We start from the raw sequence: 16,141 nt of genomic DNA on the forward strand, positions 1-16,141 counted from the left end.
CTCAGGAATTCTTTAAGGAAAAATACATTTTTCTTACAGTTTAAAGAGGTTCATATAGTAGTTTATATTTTCATCTGTTAAAATATTTTAATCATTCTATAGGAGCACATAATAAAGAGCAGGAGAAAATTAATCAGAGAGTGCAACAGGGGGATAAATATGAACACGAGCTAGAGGCATGCATCAGAAATACAAAAGAATAAAGTGGAAAGGGCAATGTTTTCATATGTGTGTGTGTGAGTGTATATATATGTATATATATGTGCACATATATGTATATATGTACTATATATATGTATATATATAATCTAAATGAAATGAATAGAACAGATTAAATGTAAATGCAATAGGAATAAAAATCTATATTATTGAAGTCATTTATGTATGTTATGGTGAGTTAAAAAGAAAAAAAAAAAAGCAACAACTCCAGAATGTGGAATGTAACACTAGTTAAACTTGTTGTCTAAATGGCCTCTAGCAGGTACAGAGATAGTCCTATACTAATGCACATGTATGCAGCACAGAGTGGGCTTGGTGGAATCTGGAATTCTTTTCATTAATCTTCTATTAATGAAAAGAAATCACCAAACGTAATGCAGACTTGCTTATGTGTCCACAAGAAGAACAGAGGTAGGAAAGTGAGGAGCAATGGACATGATTATATTTCACGGTATACATATATGAAATGCCAACAAACAAATTGAAATACCCAAAATAGCAGTGAAGGACTGACCACATTTTACTCAGTGCTGTATTGTGTTCTGTTCCCTTAAAATTATCAAGGGAAAAACATATACTTATTCAGTTGTAACAAAACATAAACATGAATAATTTTTTATTTTACTCAGAATAGCAAGAATATAAATTTAACAATATTAATAAGTGATACAAATGTTGATAGTTACAAACACTTTATAAAGGGAAGGAGTCAAACACATTTAAAGGGAAAATGATTATTTATATTTTGAATGAAATATTTTATATACATACCAACAATTTCAATATCAAACTACTGAAATACAAAATTAAAAAAAAAACTCACATGGACAAATTCAACCACAACTTATGGCCTAGAATCTTTGTTATAATGAAGTAGCATTGATGGTCTGATAAATAGTAGGTTTATTGTATTTAAAAAATGTTATTTGCTAAGGATATTAAGGGCCAAGCCCGCCTGAAAGTTTTCATGTTCTGTTTTAATGTAATTTTCCATTTTAAAATGTCCCACTTATTCTTCAGTTTTGATATGTTAAGTACCACTTCTTTCTATATTGGGGCTTAGTAATATATTAGGGGCTTAGTAATTACACTAAAAGAACAAAGTGTAAAAGTGTAAAAATTTGAGTAGAGAAAGGCTATTAGGTACCCCAGCACCCCAGTTGTGAACATTGTCCCCTCTACATCTGAAGCCACTTAGAATTATTTGAATTACCATTCCTATAATGTACATTCTTCCTCTACCATCTTTGGTCATGGAAATATCAATATAATTAATAAATGCCACTTAATTTAAAAGTGGTCCTCACTCCTGTATTCTGCACCCTAAACTTTCTCTTGCTTCTCCAGAAGCCATATTATTACCCATTATTCTAGAAAACAGCAAGTGAAATATTACTTTAAATGTTACTAACTTTCCTGTGCAATCACTGAGTCATATTTTCATAAATTAAATACCAGGTATAATTTTAGCACACATAGCACGGATCTTAAATGTGATAAAGTGTATTTTATCATTCAAAAATGACAGACTTTGGTTGAAGGTTATGTAAATGTCAAGACTATGGATGGCTGTTTGCTTCACCTCTTCTCTGTTGGTTTTACTAAAATCAGTAACAATCAGATTCACATGACCTCCTGCACTCGGGCCTGACATGTTTGACAAGTTCAAATGTGATAGAAATCATGACCTAAGACTTGCAGGCAGGATTGAGAAAGACATAGAAAATGATTGCCAATCTATTTTGTCTCCCCAAGATGATTTGGATAAAAAAGCAAAAATAACAAAGAATCCTCGATTTAAGCAGGGAAAACTCACTTTACAAGTAGGTGAGAGTTTGGACTAAACTGCTGGAAATGAGGCAAATAAGAAGGTGAATCATAGGACTCTTAAATTAAAACATTAACGTGGATTCTTCATTCATTAGCTTAATAATTTTTAGTTGTGCAAAGCTTGTTAATCACAATACAGAAGATAACTAATTTTAAAAGCATCTGTTAATTTTATAATTTCTAAAATATTAACATGAAGCTTTGCTTGATTTTTATTTACATTCATGATGTGTTATTTTTGCATCATAGTCCCAGTAAATGCACACATTGTTATAATGTTTTTCAAAACATCCATCATGACAATTGTCAGTGATAAAATGCTTAGTTTCAAACATTCAAAGACATTTCAACTAAAACCTGTTGACCATATTGTAACTGATCAAGTCCACTCCTACAGAGTTTTCAAGCATGTGATAAATGATAAAAGCAGTAGATAAAAATGTCAGGAAGGACCATTGTTTCTGTATGGAGGAGCTGTGTACACTCTTCCTTCCCATACTTCTCTACAGCACAAGAAAATAATAATGTATTCTACTTCCAGTGCACAGACCTGGTCTTTTGTGTCATTTTTCTTTACATCTATGATGTAAGACAAGGATGAAACCGCTGGGCTGTCATGTCTATAAAATGGAAAAGAGGCTATTGCCGTTTAGTAGAAATTGGAAGTACAAGTTTAGGTCTACAACATACATTCTAGTTTTGCCTTTTAAAGTAAGAAAAACATCACCCTTTAAAATGGAAATCTAAACAAAAGTTGTTGACTAATTGAGACAGCCAAACATCGTAATGTGTTCTCTGTTCTGAATAAATTACGAACATCTGCATTCCTATTCTTTGCACTTGATCGGTCTCAAGGTACAACCTAATTGACCATTGTGCATCTGTATTTACATTTTCTTCTCCTTTATTGATGTTACAATTTTATAAGTTTTTCTTCCATGTATTCTATTATCAATCACAACTCTTTCATTGGAATTCCTATTTTTATCTAGTTTAACCAAGGTTTAAAAGAAAAATTTTCATTTACTTATTATTGTCCATGTAGAATCTATTAGGATATTAGAAGCATTGGTTTCTTGGGTTTTTTTTTTATTATTAGATATTTTCTTTATTTACATTTCAAATGGTATCCCCTTTCCTAGTTTCCTCTCTGAAAATCCCCTATACCCTCTCCCTGCCCTGCTCCCCAATCCACCCATGCTTACATTCTAGCCCTGACATTCCCCTGTACTGGGCATATATAATCTTCACGAGACCAAGAGCCTCTCCTCCCATTGATGTCTGACTAGGCCATCCTGTGCTACATATGCAACTAGAGACACAAGCTCGGGGGTGGGGAGGGGGGTACTGATTAGTTCATATTGTTGTTCTCCTATAGGGTTGCATATCCCTTTAGCTCCTTGGGTACTTTCTCTAGCTCCTTCATTGGGGGCCCTGTGTTCCATCCAATAGGTGACTGTAAGCATCTACTTCTGTATTTGCCAGGCACTGGCATAGCCTCACAAGAGATACTTATATTAGACTCCTGTCAGCAGGCTCCTGTTGGTATATGCAATAGTGACTGAATTTGGTGGTGGTTTATGGGATGGATCCCCAGGTAGGGCAGTCTCTTGTAAACTAGCATGGCATCATCTAGTACCATGAATATATATATATATATATATATATATATATATATATATATTCACAGTAAAGAAGCATTTAGGTTAGATTTAACTCACTTGAACAATACCTACTTACCTTCAATTTCTGAGAGGAAATCAAGAGCAAAGAAATTAAGCCGTAATGTTTGGGAAGGCTTTTGTATTCCCTTCATCAACATCTCATCTGTGGTTTTCTCATCCCCAACACTTGGATTTTGTTAAATATTATATTGGGACTGGGGAAAATATTGGTAGCCAAGGTGGGAAAATTACATTAAAAAAAAGTGCGTGTGTGTGTGTGTTTATATGTGTGTATACAGATATATCTATATGTTATTTATTACACACATATGTATATATACACTTATTAGAGAAAGAAATACATTGGCAAAAAGGCTGCCCATGAGAATTTCTTTATGCAAATGTAAGGAAAGGGAAAATGTCGTAATTAGTTTCAAGTTAACAAAATGCCTACAAAGATGGCTTATTGGTAAAGATATGTGCCTTCTCCTAAGACCTAAACACTCAGCACCACCATGTTGGCTAAAACTAGCTGTTACTACAGTTTCAGGGGTTTTAACAATCAACTTCCTTTGGTGTCTGTAGCCAGCAGGCATTCACAGAGTTAAATGTAAGTGAAATCTAAATAAGTGAATATTTAGCATAAATAAATAAATAAATAAATAAATAAATAAATAAATAAATAAATAGGTAATATTTTTAAAAGAGGTAGCAATATATAAAGCATACAATTTCAACTTCATAAAGTTTCTGGCTTAACATATTTCAAAATCACTTTTGAAGAAGAATACCAGACTTCATAAACCTCTCTCTAGAAAAAAAAAACCCACATCTACATAGTTAGAAGATAAAGTATGTAGATACAGTTATATTACCGAACTCAATCATACATTCAGTACTTTGTACACTTTCATTACAAACTCTTTCTGAAAGACTATTGTCTCTATCTTAAATGTCGCTCATTAATTTTACTTTGATTTCTTCTTCCCTTCTTCAACTATGCTCTTATATGAACACATACTTTTCATGTTGTTTTACTATCATTAGCACATATTGCGAAAAGCAAGATTTTTATGTATTTCATTTTCTACTCAAATAAGTCTCAGGTGAAGAAATATTATAAAATATAATTGGTATCAATAATTCCACATTACTTGACAGGAACTAAGGAAAAGATGCAAACCTTCATATTTTAAACTCAAGATCAGCATTAGATGTTTATAATATTATATTGAATAAAAGCAGAAACATGGGACAAGACCATAACCTAAGACCTTTTCTCTGAGTCTGAGAACTTGTTTTTAATAGAATAGTTCAGAATAGGCTACTATAAAATAAGAAATGAGTGTTGGTTTTGTGGAAACTTGAATACAGATTATTTTTCTTTTTAGAACCACAATTTACTATGGACTTGATTCATAGTAAAGAATAAAGTTATTTAAAATTAAGAAAACTCATGTACAAAGGCTTAGCATCAAAATCCAATGTATTGAGGCTAAGAAAGATAGACAACTTACACAAGAGATATTTTTAGAATATATATTCAGAATTACAATCTTTTCTTCAGGCAGTTGAATATATATATATATATATATATATATATATATATATATATATATATGTATATTACTAATCTCTGCTAGAATGTAATCGCCAAATGCATAAATCAATAGTACCAAAAACACATCATAGAAAATCCATTTAGTATCTTAAACAGTAAGATTAGGCAGAGTATACAAAAATGTATCTGTAAAAGTTAATAGTGAATGTGTAAAAATAAATTAATGGCAAAATACAGTAATGAATTTTAAAATAATTTTAGATTATAAAATTAAGTATTTCCAAAGCAACATTTTAGAGAAAATCTAATAATAACAAGATTTTATTTAAAGCATAATATATTAGGTTAGGTCCTTTTGCAATTAAGGAATATTTGTTTATCTTTAATTGGTATAATCTATGACATATATTGTCTGTGAGACATTGAATAAATAATGTTTACAACAGGGAAGGAATGAGTCAAGCACAGGGACCAGGGAGATCTTGCATCCTGACTGAATGGTCATCAGAGTCTTTCTTTATTTATATGGAACTCAGTAGGCAAGGATAGAGTCATGTTGTCCCAAAACATAGATCATTTCACTTTTCCCTAGACATGTATTTTAACTTCCTCTTGGTCATAAGTTGTGTTATCATTGATAAACTGTGACAGAACAGAGTTATCTTTTATAATCATTTTCCCTCAGGTATCCCATAACCTAATATGTGGTTGCAAGGGTACTAGACAGAAAGAAAATCTCCAAGACAGCCTGGGCTTATCACCAATGTCCCAAGCAGTGTAGTATTAAGTCTTAATGAACAGAGTGTCTATAGTAAGAAGAACCTTTTAATATGATATGCAGCCAAATTCCCACCAAATCTTTTTTACCTTTTAACATTTATTTTGTTCTGATTCTCTTGTTCCTGAGTAAATACAGGGGCAGATGCTCAAAGATTATCTTAGAGTCAGAGATTCATAAAGAATGTTCTGGCACCTTTATTTGAGTCACAACCTCCAAGGTGTAAAGAAGACCTTCAAGTCGGGCAGATAAGGGTATCTCCCTAAGAGCATGGGATTTAATATTCTCAGGACTTTCCTGGGGCTGCTTAGAAGCATCCTGGGATCTTTACCTATCCTAAATCAGATAGGGGACTAATATCCAATATATATAAAGAACTCAAGATGGTGGACTCCAGAAAATCAAATAACCCCATTAAAAATGGGGCTCAGCGGGCGTTGGTGGCGCACGCCTTTAATCCCAGCACTCGGGAGGCAGAGGCAGGCAGATTTCTGAGTTCGAGGCCAGCCTGGTCTACAGAGTGAGTTCCAGGACAGCCAGGGCTACACAGAGAAACCCTGTCTCGAAAAACCAAAAAAAAAAAAAAAAAAAAAAAAATGGGGCTCAGAACTGAACAAAGAATTATCACCTGAGGAATACCTAATGGCTGAGAAGTACCTGAAAAAATGTTCAACATCCTTAATCATTAGGGAAATGCAAATCAAAATAACCCTGAGATTCCACCTCACACCAGTCAGAGTGGCTAAGATCAAAAATTCAGGTGACAGCAGATGCTGGCGAGGATGTGGAGAAAGAGGAACACTCCTCCATTGTTGGTGTGATTGCAAGCTTGCACAACCACTCTGGAAATCAGTCTGGTGGTTCCTTAGAAAATTGGACATAGAACTACCGGAGGATCCAGCAATACCTCTCCTGGGCATATATCCAGAAGATGTACCAACCGGTAAGAAGGATTCACGCTCCACTATGTTCATTGCAGCCTTATTTATAATAGCCAGAAGCTGGAAAGAACCCAGATGCCCCTCAACAGAGGAATGGATACAGAAAATGGGGTACATTTACACCATGGAGTACTACTCAGCTATTAAAAAGAATGAATTTATGAAATTCCTAGGCAAATGGATGGACCTGGAGGGCATCATCCTGAGTGAGGTAACACAATCACAAAGGAACTCACACAATATGTACTCACTGATAAGTGGATATTAGCCCAAAACTTAGGATACCCAAGATATATAATACAATTTGTTAAACACATGAAACTCAAGAAGAATGAAGACCAAAGTGGGGTCACTGTACCCCTTCTTAGAATTGGGAACAAAACATCCATGGAAGGAGTTACAGAAACAAAGATTGGAGCTGGGACGAAAGGATGGACCATCTAGAGACTGCCACACCCAGGGATCCATCCCATAATCAGCTTCCAAACGCTGACACCATTGCATACACTAGCAAGGTTTTGCTGAAAGGACCCTGATATAGCTGTCTCTTGTGAGACTATGCTGGGGCCTAGCAAACACAGAAGTGGATGCTCACAGTCAGCTAGTGGATGGATCACAGGGCTCCCAATGGAGGAGCTGGAGAAAGTACCCAAGGAGCTAAAGGGACCTGCAACCCTATAGGTGGTACAACATTATGAACTAACCAGTACCCCGCAGCTCTTGACTCTAGCTGCATATGTATCAAAAGATGGCCTAGTCGGCCATCACTGGAAAGAGAGTTCCATTGGACACACAAACTTTATATGCCCCAGTACAGGGGAACGCCAGGGCCAAAAAAAAAAAAAAAAAAAAAAAAAAAATGGGAATGGATGGGTAGGGAAATGGGGGAGAGGGGGGAGGGTATGGGGGACATTTGGGATAGCATTGGAAATGTAATTGAGGAAAATAGATAATATATATATATATATATATATATAAAAGAAGCATCCTGGAAGCAGGAGTAAATAATTAATAGGAAAATTTCCATCAATCCAATATTCCAAATTTTACAAATATTAAAAGCCCCCCCAAAAGCATGCAAAATGTGGGGATGCTGACAAAATGAGAAAGATTTATCACTTGTCTCTACTTTGCTAGATCTTTGTCAAGCAGCTTTCTGGTTTTATGACTTTCACAGGTCACATTTTTACATGATAAGCATCTGTATATTATCATTCATACTATTTATTGATTTAAGATACAGTTTACAGTATTAGGTTTAATAAAATAAATTTGTACTTCTACTTTTCAAGGAAGTCAAAATTAGTATTTGTATCTCCAAACTAACTCATAAACTAAGGAGAATTTAGAATGGTTCAATGTAAGTCTTATTCTTAATTTAGAATATGTTTTTGTCAGACCTCATGATATAACACATTTATCACTTTAAAATTTTGTGAAAATATATTAAAAATTTAAAGATAAATAACTATTTATGCATATTCTGAACATTTTTAGACTTAGTAGAATTCATATTCTAACTAGGTATATGACAAATTATTGTTGAAGTTTCCATGGAAAAAAAAAACTATCCAGAAAGTAACAAATAATTAATTTTGTTATGTTTAGAGTATGTACTCATGTTACAATCCAAAAGCTAAAACATAATTTCTCTTAAGTTTATCCCATCAGACAGTGATTTTATTTGAGAAAGTTTAATTTGTGAATTTTATCTGAACCATCTAATTTTACTTCAGAAAGTTGGACTGTATTTCTAGCATCTTCAAACATTTCATTCATCACTATATTCATCATTTTCAATGAATTGTTCTGTTTTCAATATGTTATAATTCTGTCTATTATGATATATGTTATTAGATAATAATATTCCGTGTCTTAGTCAGTACTCTATTGCTGTGAAGAGACAACATGACCACAGCAAGCCATGTAAAGGAAAGTATTTAATTGGGGCTTCTTTATGGTTTCAGAATTTTAGTTCATTGTTGGTATGATAGGAAGCTTGGTAGCATGCGAGTAGATACCATGTTGCAGGAGATGTTCAAAGTTCTAGTTCCTGATACTCAGGCAGTAGGAAGAAAGAGATTCTGGACCTGATGAGCTTTTAAAGTCCCAAAGACCACCCACAGTTAAGTGCTTCCTCCAACAAGGCTTCCCCTAGTCCAACAAGGTGTGCTTACTAATCCCTCTCATGCAGCGCTACCCCCTAGTAAATAAACATTCAAGTCTATGAGTGATAGGTGCCATTCCTATTCAAACTACAGTAAGAAATTCCATGTATATATATATTTTTTTATTTCATTTCATTTATTATTTATAATTTTTACTACATTTGTCTTTCACCTTTTGTGCTATTGTAACATAGTATCTTTTAAAAGAAATAAATGTAAGAATATATATTTGATTTAAGAATCTCTCTGTGATATGGTTTAATGGTATTATTATGCAATGCTAGACAATAGCTATATAGACTGCTGAAAGAGCTTTTGTTTTTAATATAATAATGTATTGCTTTATATTAAAACTGAAAAATATTGGAACAAAACTCTAGGTAGCATGTGAGATTTATTTGCAGAGGTAATGTATAATGTGTTTTACATATTGAAGTCATTTATGTTTGGAATATCCAGCATAATATAAAATTTGAAAATCTTCTTTTATACTACTAATATCTAGAGGTTTTAGTATTTGACAAATGGTCTCCATCTGTGCCCCTAAGTTAACCCTTGGGCACAGCTCTCTGGACCCAAATCCTGACCAGAGCTTGCCTAATAGGAGTGCTGTCACTCCTAAGTTCAGGGGTGAGACAAATGAGGATAGGATAAGCATTACATAGACAAGACTTACTTCTATATTCTGTGGGAAGATTTCCAGAAGCATAAGGAAAGCAATGGTTTAGTAGACAAGTTATTTTGATGCCCTAATATATGATGATGCTTGCCGTTACTAAAGCTTAAAGATACGCTAAATTTAAATTAATCTAATATAATTTTCATGCTCAATTTAGAATATTTCCTGGCTATACCTCTTGATATATCATATTAATTCATTTGAAAATTATATACCAATTAAGAATATGTAAAAGTTCAGAGAGGAAAATATAAAAATTACTTCTTATGGGGTTTTAATGACCATTTAATTAAGTAAATGGAAAGGGCATCTAATTGATAATATTTAAATAATTTATATCCATTAACACCATGGCTAATATCATGCCCATATCAAAAAAAATTGTGTACAACTCAAACTTTTGTTTTAAGGCTTTTTTAAAGCAATATTTATTTTGGTCTTTTTGAAGCACATTGTATTCCTCAAAATAGAAAAAATAAATATGTCTTTCAGATGGTAGAAAAACAGTCAAAAATTTAATTAGTTAAATTTACTTTCAAAAGAGCCTCAATATAAATTTCCTCTATTTCAAAGACAGATATTAGGTCAACACAAGCTTCTGGGACTTTGCCAGTTAATTACTTTGTGTTGTGTATCTGACTTCCTGTGATCAAAATCCACAAAATAATAGGTTTGCCTCATTTGTATTGGTTGAATAATGAATAAAAGTATTATTATAATTAATTGGGGAATGGTTTTACATATATTGTTTTAAATGATTTGTGCTGTTGTGATGATGAAAATGATAAAACTGCCCATGAAAATGTCCTGTTTTATTAAAGAATAAAATATAAATAGCATTTCATTGAATGATATAAAAAGTTCCTACAACACAAAAAAAAGATGACACAGTAGAAGAATTGAAGAAATGAAAAAGCAAGATGATTAAGAGCAGTGAATTGTGGTAGCCATATTTCTGTTACTATAATGAATATCTTGCATCATTGCTTTATGAAAACAAAGGGATTATTTGGATCACAGTTCCGGATATGTAGTCCTTGAGGGGTTGGTACTTGCTCTCTGTCTGTGACGAAGTTGAATACCAAAGACCAGCAAAACTAATCACTCATTATTTTGGTCATAAAATTACAAAACTGTAGTAAGGTATAGCTTTGATTTACTACTCCTCGATTCCCTGAAGTGAATTAGTAAGAAATGTCCTACTCACAGATTCACATATTTGACTACCTGTTCCTCACTGGTGACAATTTTGGATGTTGTGAAACCAGATAGAGGAATAGCAGTGATGGAGAAAGCATCTAACCTTAGTCCTAAACAAATTCTTTCTTTGGTAACTTGGTTTTGGACATGGCTTTTTATCACAGCAACAAAAGAGAAGTAATGTTTACACTCCCAGAGGATATTGAGAACTTCCACTAATCCTACCTTTTAAAGGTTCAAGACCCTCACAATACAATGAAAATTGGATTTCACATGGGGTTTCCAAAGAGACATTTAGTATGAAACTATAGTGGGTTATAATTTTATGCAAAATTATGGTTAATGCCTCTATAGACATTCTTAGAATTTGGAAAACATATAACATGTATTTTGAGTGTAGCCTCGGTTGTGGTGGGCATATGAGTATATTAGAGATCACAGATGTTGCCTCCTGGCTATTTCATTTCTTACTGAGGTAGAAAACTATGTCATCAATATAAATCTAAGATGTAAAACAGACAGATGTAATTTAAGCAATGAACTAAACACCTTACATAATAATAATGCATTGATTGAAATAGTGAAAATAAAAAGAAAGGAGGTCTAGGAAGCTTAGCAATATATCAACAAAGAGAAATCTAAGTTAACCATACAAGTATGTACTAATTCTTGTTACATTGTATTTGTATACCATATATATATATATATATATATATATATATATATATGTATGTATGTATATATATATATATGTATATGTATATACATATATATATATTTCTGTGGATTCAGTCATAAAGTAGTCCTAAGCTAAGTATGAGTTTTTTAAAAGAAATCAAAAGGTAAGGAGAATGGTAGGTCTTATAAACAAAATTCCTTGGGTCGATAGGAGTCAGATTATAAGTTTCACAATGCCTATAATCTTACATGATTATTAAAATCACCCTCAGGGTTGTATAAACACTGGTGATTACTGAAAAGACTGAACACTGGTCATGGTACTTGCAAGATCTGTAGGAAATTCTAGGGACATGGATATTGTAAGTTGTCACCAGGACTGGGTCAAGTGTTTATCTGAGGCTTCTTCTTCCTTTTTTTTTTTTTTAGTACCCTGCACTCTCCTAAACATTCTTCCATTACTCGGACCCCTATAATTTCAATAAATGTGGGTGCTTTAATTTTTCATTTTTCAATCTATATTAGTATTTATTTCTGGTGTGAATAAACATTCTTTCACAGTCGCTCCAGGAAAAGTCACACAACACATGTCAAGTCTTCATGGCCACATTAATTAAAGCCAACAACTAATTAGAGTAAGCTTTGTTTCTTCACGTACACAGGCTTTCTGTACCTAAAAACAGGGACCAAGTTTTAACCAATGGACATGAGGAAGATGAGGTTTTTATATGCCAGTGTTAGGGATCTGGGCAGGCAAAATAGGGCTACAGGAGTAGAGCATAAACATAGCAAGTTAACTATAATGACATTATTGCAGGGAAGTTGGAACACAGTAGTCATAACAACAGGTCAACCCATGATAATTGTCCCCCAGGTTTATCTCTACGAACCTGAAGAATTTGCCTTGCAGATGGGAGAAAGCTGAATGAAGAGAGAGACCTTCATCCTTGTGCTCATTGGACTGGGCAGTGCTGTCTCCCTGGGTGTGACAGGAACTGCTGGAGCAGCCCTTGTTGACAAACAATATCTTGCCAGCGACTTCCAAGACAAGCTTGACCAGGCTGGTCAAGTGGCTGGTCCACTACAGTCTTCAGTCTCTTCAATGCCAGATAACCTCCTTAACAGGAGTTGCTCTCCAAAACCAGAGAGCCCTGGACTTACTGACTGCTGAACAGGTGCATTTTGCTGTTGGAGGAATGTTGCTTCTATATCAATAACTCGACGGGTAAAACAAATTATACAAATGCACAAAGTGCTCTGGACACGCAATACTCCTGACAGTCCTTCCCCTTGGTACTCTAACCTCTAGGGAACACAGATTCTTCCCCTCCTTAGCCCACCCAATACTAGCCATTAGAGCCTTGCTTCTCTTGATACCATGTCTCATTCAGTTTCTAAAGCAACATATGAGTAACATTACAAAAAACCACTACCAATCAGGTCTTGGTTCAGTATCAAACTGTTCCCAACATAGGAGTCAGGTTTTCTAAAAACACCTCTCCCTTATGAAAAGAAAAAGAGGGAATTGGGGGTGGTGGGCTGTAAAAGGTATTCATTCTGGTTCACAGTTGAGCTAAGGCTAGAATCCCTGGTAACCCTGAAGGGACAAAAGGGGTTTCACATTGCTCCTGGACACCAGGTTCCTGTCACATAGCTACAGCCCCACAGTCCCCCATAGAGAGATCTGTGGCCATCTGCCACATAGGAGCAACACCGCAAGCCCTCTCACGGGTAGATTAAGTTATTCCCAAACTCTCAGACAAAGCCAGTAGGAAGTACTTGCTGTCAGACCCTGACCCACTCCAAAACTGTGTATAAGAATCCTATCCAGAAAGAATAAAGGTATGTGAGAATTATTCAGTCCCCCTGAGAGCCTCTGTCATAACAGCTGTAACATTGCCACTCTGGGAAGAGATCTGGTCCCCTAAAAATACCACCAGAAGCACCCACACACACATCTTGCTGGCTAGTCAGTCTCCTGCATGCCAAGCCTGGCTCCACTCAGTGCAGAGGAACAGGTGCAATATGTTGGAACAACTGAAGCAACAGCCACCGGCAGCAAAGAGGGAGGTGTAGATAGCTGCAGCAGCAAAGAGCAGAGGAGACGACTCCCCCTCCCTGCTATTGTTATCTCCCATTTGCCTGAACCCACACACCTGGGCAGGCCAGAGGTCTCCATTGAAAGCCTCCAGTTCACAGGCCCAATAACAGGTAGTCATAGCAAGGGAATCATAACTTCATTGAAACAAACTTAAAGTTGCAAGATGATTATAATAACTTTTGAAACAACGATAGGGTGGATATTTCCTGGAACAAGCAGTACAGAACAATTTGTAGTTAAGGTTACAAGTGGAGTATATCCAAACCTTTGAGAAACAGTGGTTTAATCATAAAGAGGATGGAGCCTAGTTTGCCTTTACTGTAAGATGGCTTTTTGTCCTAAAGTAGAGCCAAGCTTCTTTATCATGTGCCAAAGGTACTGAGATGTTATAAATTTGAGAATCTCACATGACAAAATAAATGATCAAATTGATCATCCTACAGACATACACATGTTCAGAATTTAAATTATGAGAAGTTGCTATATAGAAAGGAGGCTCCAGTGTCTACAATTTCCATGATTAGTAATCGCCAGTAGTCCTCGGGAACTTAGGCATCCTATTCTCTATTACCACAAGAGCCTTTTCCTATGTTTAGCAAAAGGAACAAATAGGACCCGTGTTGCTTACTAACATACCAAAGAACATGCGGCCTCCAGGCTCCCTCAGTGTTATCCCAAGTACTTGTCAAGGATTCCCCAGTCCAGGGTAGCATACTGGTTCTTCTCAGTTCATCTGACTTCACCCCCCACTCTAAACCTCCCTAACTTGCAAGCGCAAGCTTCCCTTCCCCAGCTATTCATTTTCTTTAAAAATAACTCTGTATATTTTATATGCTCTCTCTTGATCTTTTCTAATTTTGGCTTCTCTTTTTTGTCCGCCATCATTTTATCATTTTATCTTCATTAATCCTCAATCTCTCTCTCTCTCTCTCTCTCTCTCTCTCTCTCTCTCTCTCTCTCTCTCTCTCTCTCTCTCTCTCTCTCTGTGTGTGTGTGTGTGTGTGTGTGTGTGTGTGTACACTACTGCACAATTCTTAGATAAAAGTTTTGGAGAAATAAACAAGAGCAAGCAAGTGATAGCACTGCTTAAAATTCTTTCTTCAAGTTTCGAATTTTTTTGGATTATTTCTGACCTTGTGCATTTTTCATAGTCCTTGGAGGGTTGATCTGAGAAATCCATCCAAAAGTTTGAATTTTAAGCTGTGGGAAAACTAATCCCTAAAGGGTTTCCATCACCTTGCAGTACAAGAATTACGTTCATTTAATCTAAAAAGGAAATTTACATTACATAAAAGGAAAATATTGCTGCCAATATTGGAAGGTCAAGCTAGAATAATTTAGAAATAAATTCTGACAATGGAGAGTTATATAATGTATATTATAATATAATATATTACAATTATATTATATATTTTATATATGTGCAGGGAATATCAGCTCTGTGTCTAATTATATCTTTAATATATTATTATTATAGTATTTAACCAATGTGCATTATTTGAATATTTTACTTATAAACTTGTCATAATACTTTAGAAATTCAATAAATAAATAAAAATAAAATTTATATATATATATATATATATATATATATATATATATATATATAAAACACTTCTATGAAAGACAGCAATAATGCCACAATCATTTAACCCCAGTAATTGTGAGGCAAAAGGATGCAGATCTTTGAGTTCTAGGCAAGCCTGATCTACAGAGAACAGTCAGTACCACACAGAGATATGTTATTTGACAAATCAAAAAAAACAGAGATGGAAGAAAGAAAGAAAGAAAGAAAGAAAGAAAGAAAGAAAGAAAGAAAGAAAGAAAGAAAGAAAGAAAGAAAGGAAGGAAGGAAGGAAGGGAGAGAGAGAGAGGGGGGGGGAGAGAGAGAGAGAAAGAAAGAAAGAAAGAAAGAAAGAAAGAAAGAAAGAAAGAAAGAAAGAAAGAAAGAAAGGAAGGAAGGAAACAAACAATAATATCACAAGTAATAATTATGTAGTATTAAGAAGATCCTTAAATGACCTAAGGAAAACTGGAATAGCATACTTTACAGTTATGAAATAAAGTGTATTTTTTGTTTTTACATAAATAATCACAAATACTTATAACCTTGTAAATAGTTATGTGTTTAGCAAGATAGTTCTATAATACATTTGATTGCTTTATGACAAGTAGACAATTTAAACAAAAATATCCAACACTGAATATTAATTGTGTAATATCTATTTAAACTCTACTAAGAATAGGGTATGAAATGTTCTCTCTCTGTCTGTGTAAAGTTGTGTTTCTGCATGCATTAAAGTTAAGTAACCTGATGCTTCA

This window comes from Mus caroli, unplaced genomic scaffold (genome assembly GCF_978045245.1).
Source record: "Mus caroli unplaced genomic scaffold, Mus_caroli_1 scaffold_12, whole genome shotgun sequence".
Classification (NCBI taxonomy): domain Eukaryota; kingdom Metazoa; phylum Chordata; class Mammalia; order Rodentia; family Muridae; genus Mus; species Mus caroli.